Genomic DNA, 11,371 nt, shown 5'->3' on the forward strand with positions numbered 1-11,371 from the left:
CCCATCCTCAGTTCTGGTTAACAGAGAACCAATACGTGTGTCAGCAGCTGATGATACCTTTCAAAAGCCACTCCTTTAGCACCCACAAACTGAAAAGCAACAGTGGAATGAGTTTTCCAGTACTGAGCAAAACAACTCAGCAATTACCAGATGTGCAACTTCAGCTCCTAATTTTCAATACTGGTGCATGGTGCTGTTTACATAGCTTGATGGAACCTTTAGTAATTATTGCTGCATTATGAATAGTATCATGGGTAATGCTGTCTTATGGCTTATTTACACAACTACAAGATGGAAGAACATAAGACAGTGTATGAATGAAGTGCTGCTGTGTTTGAATACGTATTTGATTGCCCCATGCATGCCTGGAGCTGGCTATTTCAGTACTGTCTGGTTTCTCCAGTTTGCTAATCCCACTGGTCTCTGCTGGGTAAGAGCCCAGAGGTCTGCTTCCACAACCGATGACTTCCTCCCCTCTGGGCTGTAGCCACAAGATGGTTTGGGTGTGATGCTGGACAATACTAAGCTGTGCATTAATGTGGAGACTATTAGAAAAGTCAGTTTGGCCTTAAGCATGGAAATATTCCCAGTCCTGATCTCGAGCAAAGGCCAGTCCCCTCCCCACCATCCATCCCTCTTTCTCAGCAGTTCACCCTGGAGGAGGCTGGAGGCAGTGGCAGCAGAGTTGCTGGCTACTGAGGAGGGCACTGGGGCCACTCGGCACCTCCTCCCTCACTGCTCACCACCAAGCCAGGTCAATGGGTGCTGCCAGGCAAACAGAGAACATGGAGACCCAGGAGGGAAAACTCCGAGTTCTGCTGGAAAAGGGTCTTGGGAAAGGATAAGAAGATTTGTTCTGGCAGATTTTAGTACCTGGAGGGGATAGAGGGGTGGAGCATCTTGCTTCTCTTTTCCTTTCCTTCCTGCCAGCAATTATCCACATTTAGCATTTCTGCCTTAAGAGCAAACCCCCAGGGATCTTCAGGGGCAGTGGGTACAGGGCAGCAGTGGATATAAGAGTTAGGAAAGTGGGCTTTTCTGTGGCTGAGGAGAAGGGAAGTGCATTGCTTCAGATTTTCCAGAAGCTGGATGGTGGGTCTGCTTCCAGAAGCTTGAAAACACAGGGAAAAAAAAAAATCTCACACAGAAAGGAGAGCTGCTCATTGCTCTGTGACTTTTTGTTTTTTGCACCTCCTTCTTCCTCCAGCTACGTTGGCAAGCTATCAATCTGCCATAAAAGAAGCCCTCTTTCTCTCTATTCTGGCATGTCTTTTGGATTCTCAAATGTCTTGTATGCCTTATGTGCTCATTTTGGTGCTTTTTAGTGGATGTGTGCTCATCTCTCATCAAAATACATCATCTTCTCTTAACATTTAGCTCCATGCTGTCACTGCTGAGCATCCTTAGTGGTGCCTTTCTGTGCATTGACACACCCCTTGCGTCTCAGCCATGCTCATCACCTTCTCTCCGTGTATTTAATGCTCAAAGGGCAATGAGAATTTGGGTTTGAGGAACAGGTTTGTGTTAGGAGAAACTTCCAGGCCAGAGGATATGATAAAGCCATTAGCTCAATGCCCAATTCTGCATTGACAGTGGTGAATACACTGGCATATAAGAAAAACAATTATTTTAAAAATAGGCATTTCTTATCCTGTTGATCCATTTGCTTGGGTTGTCTGAGAAAGCATGAAGAGTCAAAGTTTTAAAAACTGTGAAAGCTGAATGTCCCTCCAATGCTCCTCAACGTTAGTTCCCATTGCTGAAATGCTGTTTTAAATGTTGGTTTAACTGGAATTACTCTGAGATTCTTTATTTGGTTTACTCAGTTTTGCCTCTTGCCATGCTAAAATGCTCTGATCAGAGTCAGAACCTGCCTGATGCACAGGTCACATGTTTCCTTCCCTTGCCTCCATAATTTACCATCCAAGTTATTGACCTGAAAATTTATATTCTTCATCCTCACTTCTTCAGCTGGACCTGTATGGTCTTTCTGCACACATGCATACGGTCACATTTCCCCTTCTCTGCTGCAGCCTGCACATCTACCCCATGGGAGGCTGCTGCCCTAATGCCACTCTGGCTGGGCTTTGTAACCTCTGCACCAGGGTTGTCCACTCCACATCAGAGAGTATCTCACTCCTCTTGCTGATCATCTCTAGGTGCTCCTGACGTGGTCCCTTAGGTTTTGGCTTGGGTTTAGGTGACTTCACGTGGCAAATCTTTCAATTTAATGATGTGCATTTGACATGTGGTGATGAACTCTGAGGTCAGCGGGCACAGGGGCCTCTGCTGCTTTCAGGGGGCTTGGGAAAAGGCCATGGGACAGGAGCTATGCTGGAGGGGACATTATTTTATTATGGCCTTTTTCCCTGAGGTCTGCAGTGGTTATCCGGCCAGCAGGGGAAGGAAATTGTGTTCCAATTAATAGGAAATGGACTGCAAAGAGTTGCATTTGCATTTTCTGCAGTGAAACCAATCTCACAGTTTCTGCCTTCCCTCATGTATTTGCTGTATCTGTTTAGATGGCAAGTTCCCCCTAGCAGAGTTTTTCTCATCTGATATGAGGTGGCACTGGCATAAGCACAGCGTCTAATGCCACAAGGTCCTCTGCCCCACCATGCTCTCTTAATTAAGTTGGAATTGGAGGACCCAGTGGTTGGGTGATAACAACTCTTCCTTAATTCTCTTTATGATCTGCTTTTGTCTCCTCTGGTGCACCCAGAGAAAGTTTTTTTCCTGGCACCTCTCCAGCTGCAGTGACTTCCAGGGAATAGTTTCTCTTCTCTCTCGCAAGCTGCCAAAGCAGCCCAGGTTATCACAGCCTTTCAGTACTTAGAAGAGGCCTTTAAAATAGATGGGGAGAGACTTTTTAGCAGGGCCTGTTGTGACAGGACGAGAGCTGATGGTGTTAAACTGAAAGAGGGGGGATTCAGGCTGAAAGTAAGGAAAAAAATCTTTACAATGAGAGTGGTAAAATCCTGGCACAGGTTGCCCACAGAGGTGGTGGATGCGCCATCCTTGAAGGCATCCAAGGCCAGGCTGGATGTGGTTCTGGGCAATCTCATCTAGTTGAAGATATCCCTGCTCATTGAAGGGGCGCTGCACTAGGTGACCTTTGAAGGTCACTTCCAGTCCACACTGTTCTATGATTCTATGAGAGCTCTTTTTCACCCAGACCACTGGGGGACAGCAGCCATCTGGCAGCTAGTGCCGATGGCAGCGAGGACATCCTTTGAAAACAAACAGGGTGATAGCTAAACTTCATCTCATGGTGGAGAAAGGAGTTCTCTCCACCTGCTTGCCACCAGGTAGAGCTGGGGGAGAACCACTGCGTGTTTCAGTTCAGAAAACACAAAGGTCTCAATTTCTGGAGTGAGTAATTGCCCCTTAGCAAGGAGAATGGGGTCTCTAAGGTCACCCTGGAGAAATGACTCAGCCTCAGTAAATGAGGAGAATAGTTAGAAGAAAAAACAGCCTTACAACCAGAGATGAAGCTGTTTTGGATAAGATATAAAGAGAGCACGATCATGGTAGCTAATCTCTCAAAAAAAATAAACAAGAAGGACAGGAGGAGGTAGGAGGAGGGACAGGTTCCAGAGCTACCAGGTTTCACCCAGAAGAAAGCAAGTTCTCTGAGCCTCAGGTTTCCAACCCCTAAAAAGCCAGCAAAAAAGCAGATCAACTCTCTTGGACCATTTTGAATCCATGAGAGGAGAGAAACTTGTATTAATCCATATACAGACAGTGAAAACTGTTTCAAGATGTTGAAATAAAAGGTCTCTCAAGTCTACCTGTCCTCTAGAATTAAACTGGATTCATTTTTGTCTGATGACTTGCTCTTGATTATGATGAAGGTTTGTGTTCTGAATGAGCATTTCCAGGCAGGCAAAGCGGCTAGGCTGGCAAATGAATGCTTTAATAGATCTGGGATCTCAAAGCTCCCATGTGCCATTATGCTGTGCTCACTCCCTCCCACTCACAACACTGGTGTTAAGATGGCTTCTGGCTCCTCTGGATCAGGATCCTTCAAATTTTCTGTTTGTTTGTTTGTTTCCTCCAAAAGGAGGTACCAGTGGAAAAGTAGAGTGTTTCCATGAGAAAACAGTGAGTCACACTTATATTGCAATAGCTTTATTCATAAATAGCTTTATTCATAAATATTGTTAAATTATTCACATCTTTAATTTTATGGACATCACAAAGCTAAAGGCTCCTTTTTCATTGAGGAAGATATTTCCTTGGACTTTGGAAGCGCATAGCTAGTCATTAGCTGGGACGTCATCCCAGAGCCCCAGCCCTCTTCCTGGCTGTTCCTGTGACATTTGAAATCCAGTTAGGCTGACACATTGGGCCAGATCCCCAGTGCTGTTTGAGGAGGAATGTAAGAAACAAGATGAAGAGGGATCCTTCTCCTGTTGTGTCCTTCACTACCCCACAATCCCTGAGGCAAGGATTTCCTCTGCAGTTGCCTCTCTTCAGGCTCATGACATCTTGCAAGGCTGACTTCCCTCAGGAAAATCCTCCCATGCCTGTGCCCACTGGTTATTCTGTTTTCCTCTGTGCTGCACTGAAAACCCAACTCTTTCCAGACTCCCTGGGCAGCTCTGCTCCTAGTTGTCTCCCCATGATAAGCATCTGCCTTTAATGGAGTCATACACACCCTGAGCAGGGTTCCTCACTTGCACACACTGGGCAGTATTTCCATCAGACCCATTATTTGTCAATTTTCCTACAGGGCGGCATCAAAGTCTTGGTTGAGGTGAGATGCATGACCCTCTCACTCTCCCTCATGTACAGGCTCCCTACCTTGACAAATGGGGAGACTGGGGTGGGTTTTAGCTGGTTTTGCTCTCAACAGATTCACTTAAAGTATTATTCTTATTTCATCTTTGAGATACTGCCTGTGAATATCATTACAAAATACCGATTTCTTTGTTTCTTGGGCCTCCTTGTGCTGAGATTGAGTGCTGGCCACAGCAGTTTTTCTGGCAGGCTTTCAGCTTCTGATGTGTTTGAGAAAGGGTTTGTTGTCAGCCTCCACTCTGTTAGCAAGTAGCTCCTTGGATTTCTCTTCTGGGGCTGCCTTATTGTAGTCTTGCATCTAATTTGCCTAATTTCTGTGCTTGATTTCTACTTTTTGAAGAGTGTCTGTTTGCTTTGAATCACTGTGTTGTGCTGCTGTTTAGCCACCTGGGGTGTGTGTGTATATATTTTTCTATTTATTGTCAGTACACATTTACTCTGAACTTCTAATGTGGTGTCTTTAAACAGATCCCACTGTTGCAAGGCTTTTCAATAAAAACTTGGGCAGACATCACAGCAGATCAGGATTTCCTGGTTTTGCTCCATCTATGGCTTACAAAGCAGTCAAGAAGCAGCTCACAGCTGTCCGTATAATCTGCAAACCTAGCCTCCACAGGCGTGCCTCCCTCTAGATGAGTTCACCCATCTGACATCTTTGTCCAGCAGCAGGAGGTGACTTAGGGGGCCAGAGGCACCTAGAGCCTGGGCAAAGCCCCCACCTGCTCGAGAAGAAGCTGGGTGTTTCAGAGCGGGAATGGGTGTGCTCACAGATCCAGATCTGCACTGGGGAAAAGACGGACTTTGTAGTCACAGCTTTTCCAGTAATTCTTAATTTTGATCTCTGTAGTACTGAGTCCTCTGTCCTGTATTTCAGTTTGTGTTTCTGTCAAATTTATGAACAGCCCTCCTCACAAAATCCCATGAACACAGATGTCCCTGGGGGTGACAATTTGTTCAACACTCTGGTCCAGTTAGAATAGTCCTGGTTGTTTCCACAGCTTCTGGCCTTTTATATTTCTTCCTTGATTTGCCAGTGCTGAGGGGTTAGAGTTTTCTATTTTAGGTAAATATATACATTTGGGTTTTTTTTTGTGGAACCTCAAGGTCATGTTTGTCCTCTCATGTCCTCCATTCAGAAGCTACTCTTTTGTGCCTTCTTTCCCAGGTAACTTTATATTGCTATGTATACAGTCCTTCAGTCATCCAAAGACTGTATTTTTAGAAAGCTCTGCTTGGCTCTTAACTGGGGATGTGCAACTGTAAAGTTCATCACTGCCTGGTCAGCCTTTTCCTGCTCTCCCTGCATCCCAACCTTCCCTCTTGTTAAGCAAAATACTGGGTCAGTCAGTAACCCCAACACTATTGTTGGAAAAAACAGTTTAACTTTGGGGAACTTTTCTCAAAGCATGTTGAGAAAGCAAGTGAATAGTTGTTTGTTACATTTTCTGGTCATTTTGCTCACAGAATTCAACAACATTCCTTTTCGCACAGCTTCTTTCACAGCCTTGAAGACACAGAGAAACCCATGTCAATGTTTGTCCCCAGGCAATGCAGACATTAGATGGAAAGCCCTTGAGCACTGGGCATCACCTCTGGCCTTGCTCATCGGGTGACTGCTGTGGTCCTTTGGCACTTTGGGAGGTTTAATTCTGTGCAGCCTTCACATGGCAAAGGCACCCAAGTGGGGTCACCCTCTCTGGTGGAAGGGGAAAGACAGAGCAAGCACTGCCATGAGTGGAAATGGGAAGGGATAAAGAATTCATTTCCTGAAAACTGGAAACTGTTCCCATCCCTTCGCCACCTGCTGAAGGGATTTCCATTTTGAAAAACCAGTGGTGATGCAGGGACTCTCTTTAGGGATGAGTGAAATAGTGACAAGTGCTCTGACTGGGAAAAAGGGATGTTTAATCCCAGCACTTCCTTCCAGCAGCGTCATTCTTCCAGCACCTTTCTCCTCCTTCAGCAGTACCTGAATTGCACCCAAATCCTTTCTTCGTTTTGTTAGTAGAAATCGTGCAAACATTTAAGGCCACTTTCTTTTCTTCATTTCCAGCTTGAGGTGGTGGGGAAAAAATGAGTAAATGTTTACAGCTGCTGCAGCCAAAGCAGAGTGAAAACCCAAAGGTGATCTTCTCTCCTGCTCTCTGTACCGAGAATACAAACAGAGGGAGGTTTTCATCTCTGTGGAAAGTATCAAATTATTCCTAATGTCTTAATTATTTTCTTACAGCAAGAAAAAACTCACTATTTTAAGGCATCACTAGAGGTATGAATTTGAAAAGCCTTTATCCAAACGAATGTTTAAATTTTGAAAGGAAAAGAAATAATCCAGCATGACTGACAAGATCCTTTAAAAACACATAATAGGCTGAACTTTACTTGTGTCTGTAGGTGTTAGTCTACAAAGCTATCTTTACATGCATTGTAGCAAATGAACTGTGTAAGGCAAGGGCTGTAGCTATAAGCATCCTTGCTGAGTAGCACTATGAGACTGTAAAACTTGACAAACTTGTTCCCTTAAAGCTCCACATCCTCAGGGAAGAGGCTGGTGTATTCTTGTTCTTCAAACACCTGAAAAGTTTGCTTTAGACAACTATTGCCATTTGTACTCTATGTTCTGAGGAACAGAGCTTGATTTTTAAAAACTCCACTAATTACAGGCAGATGATCCCTAAAGAAGTGAGGGACTCAGAGAGATGCTACAGGGGGAGCTGGTAGAGCTCTGCAGCTCTGGCTCTCCCTGGAGCTAATCGTCCTTCCTCCACTGTGGAAACATTTGCCTGCTCTTTCCCTTCAAAGGCTAGGAGGAGGATGGGGATCATGTAGCCAGCCCCAATCCACCCTGCTGATAGAGAAAAGTGATGGGATTTTGATGGTTCTTAGGTCAGGAGTGAGGAGTGCAGCAGCAGGGGACTACTTCACAGTGCAGGCATCATTCAAGTCTGGAGACTTGAGGAAAAAGGGACACTTCCTTTCATTGCTCCAGAAGAGCAAAACTGTAAAATGCTGCAAGTAAAGCTATGACAGAAACAAAGAGTTTACTTTTTTTCAATGAGAAAATTAGCTTACGGCTCCTGTCCCTTCCCTTCTGGTGGTCTGTGTGCTGATGGATAACCCCAACATTCTATTCTCTGGATTCAGCCACCAAACAGCCACCTCTAACCTCTCCTTGTTTAGGAGATTTTGCCTCCGTGAGAGATGCATGGACACAGCTTTAACAGCTGACAGCTCATTGCATATGATAAAGATAACTGAGGCAAAGAGGTCCAGGCACCTCCGTGTCCAACCCTTGTACAGGAAGGACCTCCAGCAATCTTCAGGGCCAGCCTCCTGCCCAGTACAGTGCCATCTGCAGCCACATCAGTCTTCCTTTAAGTGTCCCAGTGGTGGAGACCCTATCCATTTCCATGCTATTCCTACTGCATCTCATTTAGCCCACTACTACGTAAGCTCAGATGCAGAATAGCTTATCCCCATCCTCTAATCAATCTCTCTTTAAATTGTTTGAATAACTTTATCAGGTGTCTTTCCATTTGTCTTCTCTCTTCACTTTTTCTGGACCTCTGGGTCATCCTCTCCCTTCCTTTGTGGTCTCTTGTCAGTTGTCCAAGTCTTCCCACAGGAGCAATGCTAAGAACCCACCAACACCCTCTGGCTGAGGCCATCCTCGTGCAGAGGAGAGCAGATGAGTCTGGCCATTTTTCTAATCCATAAGGAAGAAACTGTGCCCGCCTCTCCCAGCCCCTGCAATGGCCTTGCCATGAGTAGCTGTTTTCATTTAATTTTCCTTTCCTTGAAATTCATGCTTGTTTGTTTTTAATTTCAGGATGGCTACCAAGCTCTTTCAGCACTGAATTAGAGAAACAGGATACAGTAGCCGCTAGACTTACCTATTAATCAAATTAATGTTCTTTGGTGAACCAATTCAGAATACCATGGTGCTGGTTCTTGTGATTTCATAACATCTCATGACATTCAATATTTTTGTTTAAAATCTGCTTTCCACATTCATATGATAATGGGAGAAGCTGAGGTTTCACTTAGGAAGAATTACCAATAAAGTATTTAAAGCACCTGGCTGTAGAGAGTAATCGGCAAATGGGACCAAAGTGCATCCTGAAGTCCCAGAAAACCAGAAGGCAGATAAAAAGCACCTGCAAAGAACTGTCGTTGGCTGAGCTTGCTGGCAAGACACTAACACAAAATGTGCTTGTCTGACTGCTCCTGTGGACGCAAGCTGTTGAGTGCTGATCCTCAGTTCTCCAAAGTGATGTTTTCTGGGTGGCCCTTTGTGGGAAGCTGGGAGTGGTACAAAGTGGGGCAAGAAATTATCACCTACAAAAGCCATGGAGTGGAAAACCTGGACCTCCAACCCTGTCAGAACCAGCTATAGTGAAAGTGCCCCCTGCTAGAAGGCTTTGGGGTGCTCTGTGTTTTACCAGACACTTTTACTCCACATACGTGTGCGGATTTTCCCAGCAAAACACAGCATGCCCTCTTCCATTTGGACATGCAGCAGTCAGGAGGTACCAGAAGGTGTCAGAACAGCCCAGACTTAAGGGGTACAGACATACCCGCAATGTTTGGGAGCACAAAGCCACTTCAGAGTCTCTGTTTCAGTGCCATTTCCCCTGTGCATCAGCCGTGTTGGAGTAAGAGAGTGGCTGAATGCAGACGAGGGTATGGAGTGAATACGCACCCAATGCATCGCTTATGGAGGGGAGACAGTTTTTACCAATTTTCCAGTTTCCATGACAAGGACCTGTTTCAGCCAACACTGCCAGGGCACTCTCTCTTTGAGGGGAGAATTGTGTGAAAAATACAATTTAATGCCGTCACTGGCTGCCATTTCTTCCCAAGGAGCCGTGTGGGTCAGGGAGCAGCAGTACAAGCACTATGGACATGTGCAAAGAAGCTGGCTGAAGATGAAACACGAAGAAGCAGTGAATTATGAGAGGTGAAACTGGGACTCATTTTTCATGCCCACAGGTAACTTACATCCCCAAAAATTATGGTGTTAATATACAACCCTAGACAAAATCTGGCAGAAAATAGTTTACAAACCTCTTGCTGTGAAAGCTCCACAATATGTAGGATGTGGGGCAGCAAGAGAATCACACCAAAACCAGCTGGATATAAAGTCAGCTGCAGATTATCTGCAAATAAAGGAAGTGCTGAGGCTGACTGCAGGACTGGTGGAAGACTTCTCTGGCCATCCTCGTCCTGCTGCGGAAATGGTGTGAGTTGTTACCAGGAGCCAGTGTACAAAGGCTCACACAAAAGCCACTGTCAAAAATAACTTAAACATAGAGAGGAAAAAATTGCTCGAGAGTTCTTTTGGGAAGGATTAGGTTTTAAATAATTGCCATTTATAGATTAATTTCACATAATTTTGGAGCCTGGCCTACTAGCATTTCAAGGCTTGACTGGAGCTGGCAGAGAGGATGGGCACTGATTCTGGGACCTGACTGCCAAGAAAAGGGAAAATATTAAGAGAAATAATTGACAATGAAGGAATAAAAGGCCAGGGAAATACAGGGGAATGAAATTCAGTTTAGGAAAATTATTGTTCTCTCAGCCATGGACTGATTTTATGGCTGGCATATTAGTCACAATCTTATATGAGCCTGGACTTTGTAAACTGGTGGTGAACACAGCTCTCAGCATTTTCACAATTTCTAAATCCATGATTCTGTTATATTTAATCCTTTTTTTTTGTTTTTCAATTTAAATTCACATCAAAGTCTATTGAAAGCAGTGGGGAGACTCCTCTAAGCTTCAAAAATTTTGAATCAAGCCATGTAAAAATAGACATCACATGCCTCAAGACTTCTGCTGCAGTCTTGCTAACTGAGTCCAAGCAGCAAAGTAAGACCATGACTCCTCTGTTTCTTATATCCAACATTTTGAGTTCTCAGGGCACAGCTGAAACTTGTGTGACATCTCTCAGTGCTTCTGCCCAATGCTGGATTAGAGCTGAGAGATCTGGACTTGCCCTCAACATCTTCTAAGGTGCTGAGCACCTGCATCCTCCCTGCATTTCTCTAGGCTGGTTTGATAGCAGAGATGCTCTAGTGCCCAGGAGACATTTTGCACAGAAGAATACAGTAAATGAATGGCTTATTTCCAAAAGGAAAATGTGCATGGTGGAAAGGAAAATGCCCAGGACATATGGGAGAGCAGTGAAACCAGAGTGGAGACCTGTTGCAAGGGCTGCTCCACCATGCACCTTGCAAAGTCAAGCCATTGCTAAGCCAGAGACCACTGAATCAGAGGCAAGCCTCAGTCTTGGAGCAGCTGCAAAAACATCTCTGCAGGCACACAGCTTGCAAATCCACTCCACCTCTGCTGGGGCATGAGTGGAACAGGCCAGTTCTTCATCTTACTGTTTTTTGGGCATTTTGTAGTATGCATTTTTAGTTAACAACTGCACGAAGAAGGCTGCTCTCTGGCACTGAAAGATTGCTGTCAGTTCACAGCCCATGAAGGGCAATGCCACACCACTGATCTTACTGAGAGTGGTGATGAAACAGGAGCTCCTCCCGCCCCACACAAGGCAGACGGCAGC

Source organism: Melopsittacus undulatus, chromosome 2 (assembly GCF_012275295.1).
Source record: "Melopsittacus undulatus isolate bMelUnd1 chromosome 2, bMelUnd1.mat.Z, whole genome shotgun sequence".
Classification (NCBI taxonomy): Eukaryota; Metazoa; Chordata; class Aves; order Psittaciformes; family Psittaculidae; genus Melopsittacus; species Melopsittacus undulatus.